Here is a 6637-nt window from a genome sequence, read left to right as displayed (position 1 = left end):
ACTCACCCCCTGTGGCCCAAGGTCAGCCCCCCCTGGTGGTACAGAGCCACACAGATTAAACTAAATCTTTTCACTGGTCTTTTTCACCTGGCAAAAATGCAGTGGAAGTCAATTGGCACTTGCCTGAGGAAGCTCTTCTGAGGGGTGCAGAGATTTGTGCACATCTATGCCCAGACCTGATGTCAGGGGAACAACATGCCTGAAACAAAATCAGCCTCTGAAAAAAACCACAACATAACTTCAGCCAACGTACGGCCATCAGCAAAACATGCCAGAGTGGACACACTTGAGCAACGCAGCAATGTCGGCAGCTGTGGGTTGTGGGCTGCTGCCCGCAGCTCCTGCTAATGCATGGTCCCAGCACAGAGAAGTAGACACGTGCCCGGGTGGCATGGCCTCGCAGCAGCTGTGATCCAGCAAAAAGTCCAAGGGAAAAACTTTCTGGCACAGATGGGCAGATGCTGTCTAGCCTGCAGCAATGAACATGGGAGTTAGCTGGTAGGAAAAAGTGAGCAACAGCAATTTTTTGGATCAGCAGCTGGAAACAGAGAGGCCACATGGGCTGTTCCTCAGCTTGAGAATCCTATCCGAACTCTGCTTTAAAACAGATTCATAGAGTCATCCACCCTCATGCTTTGGGAGGCTGTGTGCTCACTGAGCAGGGCTAGGAAAGATTTTTCATGGTGCAGCACTGCATATACGGTAACGATCAAGAGGGCATTAACATTCTTCTGCAAAGCGTCTAGGTTTGACCATTGTTAGAGACAATATAATGCCCGGATGGATCCATGGCACACTCTGCTATGGCAATTTCTGTTACAATGAATTTCCAGGAATATGGGCAGTTGTGTTAATATTGAGCTATGGCAGCAATAGCCATAGCAATAGCTCCTGAGAGTTGCTTGTCCCAGCTGTTAAAGAGAGGGACTGCAGATGCTTTCTGGCTTGTTTTCTGTTGCTGTTTTATAGTGTAGGAGATGCACATGATTAAAGTAAAGTGTCTAGATCTAGAGATCATATTTTAACCTCAGGGGGTGTGTGAGAGAAAAAGAGACACAGAAGAATGGATTAGTTTCTGAATTAGTGTTTGTAACAGTTCTACAAACACTTGGACAAATTCATAGTCAAAAGGATGGTGTCAATGTTTCATTTAAAAGCCTCTTTAAGGAGTTTCGTTGTCGTATGTTGAAAATCTAATCTTTAAAAGAGCCAACGTCTAAAAGTTTGGCTTACTTCTCAAATGTGTCAATTGATATTTTCCTTCATTTGACCTATTTGTCTTAAAACATTTATAATCTGTTAGGGGGATGTCCATAGCTAAATGTCCAATTTGGTTTGTTTGTTTTTTAAATCTGCTGTTCTGTTGCCAAGAAATTAAACAAACAGATGCCACTCTTTTTGAGGGGCTCCATTAAATACAATGTCTTACGCACCATCTGCTGGATCTGCAGCAGCAATTAACAGCTACATGCTATTCCCAGAGCAGAGCTGACAGCAATTGATGGTGCCGGGATACTGGCAATTTCTCCTTCCCGCTCCTCACCCTCTCTTTCAAATACCTATAATACAATACTTCTGCATAAAGGACTGGATCTGCTGAGAAAAAAAAAGGAACGAGGTATTCCTTTTTCTTCAAACTGTGATGGATGAAAGTCCTTTCTAGGCATTACACTTTTTAAACAAAGAGCATATTCAACAATAACAACTGAGCCGATAGGTGTCTGCAAAGGCAACGTGAGCGAAGTTTGTCCTGCATCTTCTGGGACTGGTCTCCTCCATAACGGTGCACAGCTCCCCTGAGGAGCCAGCGGCTGGGGCTGCTCACAGACTCTTCCCTTCTGCATTGCCGGTTTAAACCCACTTGGGTGGGAAGCCACTGAAAATTACTACCTCTGTTTGATACCAAGCTTGAAATACCTGGGGAGGCTCAGCCTAGTGAGCAATCATGAATCATGAGTGCTGGGCATGATTCATGTCCCTTGTCTGACAGCCAGGTGAACGGCTTTGTACCAGTAAAAACTCCTGGAGATTGAGTCTTTTATTGGCAAGTGGCCCTCTTCTTCATGGGATAACATGTAGTGCATAGGTTCACTTTATTGACTGGGGTGTCAGCCTTCAGCCTACAACGCAGCCCTTTCTGTTAGCTGAGCAGGTTGGTTACTTACCCTGGAAAAAGAAGAGCTTCCCGGGCCTTTTCTTCAGTGTTTGTGGTGATGGCACTGTGGCTTTTCCTGGACTATTGGGCCTGACTGTTAGTTATGCTCTGCCTGACGGAAGTGGGGGCTTGAGGGGGCTTCTCAGGGCACCAGAGGACTGCACTGAAATGCACTAAAATGCAATTAAAAAAATCTGTGCACTAAAATGCACTAAAATGCAATAAAAAAAAAATCTGTACTTGAGGCTTCACGTTTCCTTTCTAATCGACACAGAAAGTCAAGTTGCAAACTGACTAGCCTTTAAAGACCATGAACTTCCTTCCAAGGGTATATTTATACAGTATTATCTGAAAGAAATGCTTGATGCCGCAACGGTGTATCGCTTTATTTTCAACAAGTTGTTTGCATTGCTGCATCGGCAGAAGGATTTCCTTGCCTCAGTTTGTCAGACTCATAGCCCGTCCTCAATACAACTGATTTCTTCTCTGAGGCATGTAAGAAATAAAGGGATCTCGGGGTTTAACATGTCAGATGCTCAGCCTGGCAACGTTGTCAGGATAGACAGGTGTACATTATTTTGGAAATTAAAATTTCCATCCTGACAATAAATCTGTATAGTAATTATCCTTATTGCCCTGTATGGTGACCATCTGTAAAGGCAATCTGAACTTAAAAAGGGCGTCTCATAAATTAGGTGCGATGTAAAATCTTCCAATAGTTTGTAAATCTGCCCAGGATTTAGGGATTAATTGAAGAGCAGACAGCTTAATACATTAACCTTTCATCTCTGTGGGCCTGGGTTCAAAAGCTGACTTAGGTCAAGAAGTAAAAAATTAGATTGGTGATTTTGTCTTAGACATTACGAGTGCTAGGGTTCAGGAGAGCCTGGTTAGTACTGCTCGCAGCACCCAGTTCTCTCAGTGAGGGTTTTCTTTGAGGGTTGCATGTGTCTTGTCTGCTGCTGGTACTCTATTATGAGGTTACTAATTTAAGAATAAAGTCAGGTGCTTGAGGAGACTTGTTAGTAGGATATGGTGGCTGTAAGAGAGGTCAGGAAGCATCAAGGATGGCCCTAAGTAGTTTCTCTCCTAAAATCGAGTCAGGTGATTGAAGGAATTGCAGGGACGCTGGGACAGATGAGGGCAGGAGGGTACATCCCCGTCAGCCCTTCTGCCGCCCTGCTCAGCCTGGTGGATGGCCTCACCCATTGTCGCTCCCCATGTTCCCACCCCACTGCTGACCTCCTCCCAGGGCTTGCCAAGAAAGCAACGTTGCAAGGAGGCCAGTAAGAGAAGCTGGGGTCAGCAAGCATTCCTTAATTTCTTTGGCTGTGTCTGAACACAATAAAATACAGCAGCATGCAGCAACGTGGACCGTCCCTCTCCTGGTTTCCTTTGGCTCGTGGAAGATGGGGATGCTGCAGAGGTCCTTGATGCACCCTCAGCTGCGTGACACAGGGTATTTTGTCACTTGGCAGTGACCCTCAGCAGCCTGTCCTTGCTGACTAGGAGCCAAAGTCTGCTTTACAGGGATGCTCAGTTGCTGAAGGTGAAAACGTAGCCAGCGTCCATAAAGGTGGTGGAGTGGCCCCTCTGTGCCTGGCTAGTGGTGGTTGCGCCTTGCCCGTGGCCCTGGCTTGTCGGCAACTCAATCACGGTGGCTTAGCACTGACCGCTGCTGGCAAAACACAGAGTGATCTGCACCCGTGTCGAGGCTAGGGAAAGGGATTGAACAATGCAAGTGTCAGCAGCAGACGTCTCTCTGGGGAGCTAAACACGCTCTGAATCCCTATTAAATAGCACTGGATTGGGAAGTCACTTGATGGGACCATCCCTCTCTGTCAGCGTACGACTATCCCTGCGTAGATTTATGTTCCTCACACCCTTCAGACCACCCTTGAGAAATACTCATGCAAAAATAAAAATTACCCGTGACCCTTGTCTTTGACTTTTCGACCTCTTCCTTTCCCCTGACCATGCCCTGTCTGCTCAGGATTTGCCAGCTGACTAACGAGATTGGGTGAGATCTCTGCTCTGAAAGGACATTTGAAAATAATGTGATTTTCTGGAACCCACAAACACACACACACAATCTACATTTCCTGTGTTGGGTTGTTTTTTTTTTGGTCTGTGTGGAACAAATGTCGTCCTGGCGGTTTTTAACCTTACAAAAATGCATTCGTTACTGATGCAGGTCAGAGGTGAGATGAAAAACACACTGTGAAATCCAGTGATAGAAAGCTTAATCATTTATTTTCTTGCCTGGGATCTTTTCACTTGTTCCAGCTGGTTCAAAAGCACTTGGAACATATCAACAAGGATTACACGACTGAAAACAAACCTTTGCCAGCAGCAGAACCAGACCGACAGAAATTGGACAATAGTCTTTTTCATGCCACAAAAATGCTACTAAACAGCATATAGTTTCATGTGTGCTTCCTCTTTTTCCCCCTCTCCTGATTAAATTATGAAATACTATTTACTAGCAAACATTATAGTTCACTTTTTAAGGGAATTAATATGATTAAAAGGTTGGTTGCAAAGTAATGATTGAAGTTCCAACTATTAAAATGCACATCAGTGTGCAGGGAAAATAAAAAGGCACTGAAATTCTTTTCAAACCCAAGCACCAGGTGCGTTAATTACATTTCATTGCATGTTGGTTTATTACTGCGGTCACTTGTGCCTTATGATCTGCATTAACACCTGCGTTCTATGGATATCTCGGTATTTCACTAAACAAGATGAATACTGGCCAGATGGTGACTCCAGTAGGAAGCATTTCACGTAGATTTTCCTGCTCTGCACAGTTGCTTGTAAAGGAATCCTGAATGTCATACTACACCAAAGCAAATCCAAAAGGCACAGCACTAAATTTGAGATCAACTGCCTTGACAGTATATTCAGAAAGGATCAGATGACAACCAGATCCAGGCCTTGTAACGTGGATCTTGCTAATAAATCTCCCGCGTGTAGCACAACGGCATCGTTTGTACCAACATTTCACCCCGTGGGGTGACCCTGCCCGGTGCAGAAACACAATTCCATGGAAAACTGGGTCAGCTCAGGTCTGAAACACATAGCACGGATGACTCGGTGTTTTTTTGGTGGTTTTTTTTTTCTCCAGATTGCATACATGACCTTTCTTCCATAGTACAGGTTAGTTAATGTACAACAGGCATCCAGCCCCGGGGAACTGCCACGACAGTCAGAGTCAGGACCTAAGCCCAACCACGCCTGGCACCTTACCCTTTGACCAAAGCAGGGAGCACTTCAGGAGAGGTGGGATGGGACACAGACCTCACTGCCCTGTTACTGGCACCATCTGGCTCTTGTCTAACACATCAGAAGTTACTTGCTGACCTGCACAAGAAAAGAGCAACAAATCTCAAATTTCATGCTGGCATGGTATTACACTGTTAAAAACTTGGGCAAACCTTCTAAACTGTGCAGTTAACACCTACCTCAAACCCACATCAACTAGAAAACACAGCATTGTTCCAGGGCACTCTCCAGTGCTGCCTGTGAGCTTTGCTGTCCTTATTTGCTGTTGTTGCAGGACGAGGAGAAGGTTTTGCCTGCATGAATGAGATTTTATTGGAGACATCCATGTTCATGGCTTCTTTTTGTAGTCCTTCACTTACAAATGTGGGTGAAGCACTATGTGACCATAGCAATTAAAGTGTCAGTACAAATTGTCATACGATCAGAAGCATTGAGTTTTTATGGTCTCCATGGTTTTGCAGTGCCCTTGCCTCCCTCTGGGCACGTTGGGAGGAGCTCAGGGGGTGCAGCCAGTGCTTGCCAGCTCCCTCCTCTGCCCACTCTGCCAGGGCCAAGATGTGCCACCTGCCAGCGCCAGGATCCTTGTCTTCCTCTGGGGTGCTGGCAGACACCTTTTCCCAGCTTAGGGCAGGTAAAGGTGGGATGCTCTGAGAGCGCTCCTCGCAGAGCGTGGTCCCCGGGCTGTTCCTGCTGTACCTCTGGGAGAGGCCAAGCTGGCACGAGAGGACTAAGCAGAAAAAACGCAGCAGGATGACCGGCGGACCAACGGCCGGCAGACCGAGGTACGGAGTGGGCACATCGTTTTGGAAATCGAGGGCTTGCCCTGAGGGCAGAACATCGGCAATGCCTGATAGTTGGCTTTCTGAGCACTGTCCTTGATGAAGTGGGCACAGGCTCAAAAAAAAAACCCCAAACTAGACACGGTCTCCAAGTCAACACCCTGCTGTGTACAAACAAAGGCAGAAAGTGTAGCATGGGGCTGGCCAGCCACTGAGTTCAGCCCCATGCTCAGGACGGATGCTGAGCACCCACTGACCGGGTCGGGTGCTGAGCCCGACCGGCCCCACGCCAGCTGTGGGCAGCCAGCTCCTTACCCTGCTGGCGTGCAGGGATGACCGTGGAGCTGGCAGCTGCTGTTCCCTCCGACAGCCGAGCTCCTCAGGTTGATGACCCCGTTGTTCCCCATAGAGGCACGCC

The sequence above is a fragment of the Pygoscelis adeliae genome, unplaced genomic scaffold, assembly GCF_000699105.1.
Source record: "Pygoscelis adeliae isolate BGI_AS28 unplaced genomic scaffold, ASM69910v1 Scaffold24, whole genome shotgun sequence".
Classification (NCBI taxonomy): Eukaryota; Metazoa; Chordata; class Aves; order Sphenisciformes; family Spheniscidae; genus Pygoscelis; species Pygoscelis adeliae.
This window is presented reverse-complemented; position numbering follows the sequence as displayed.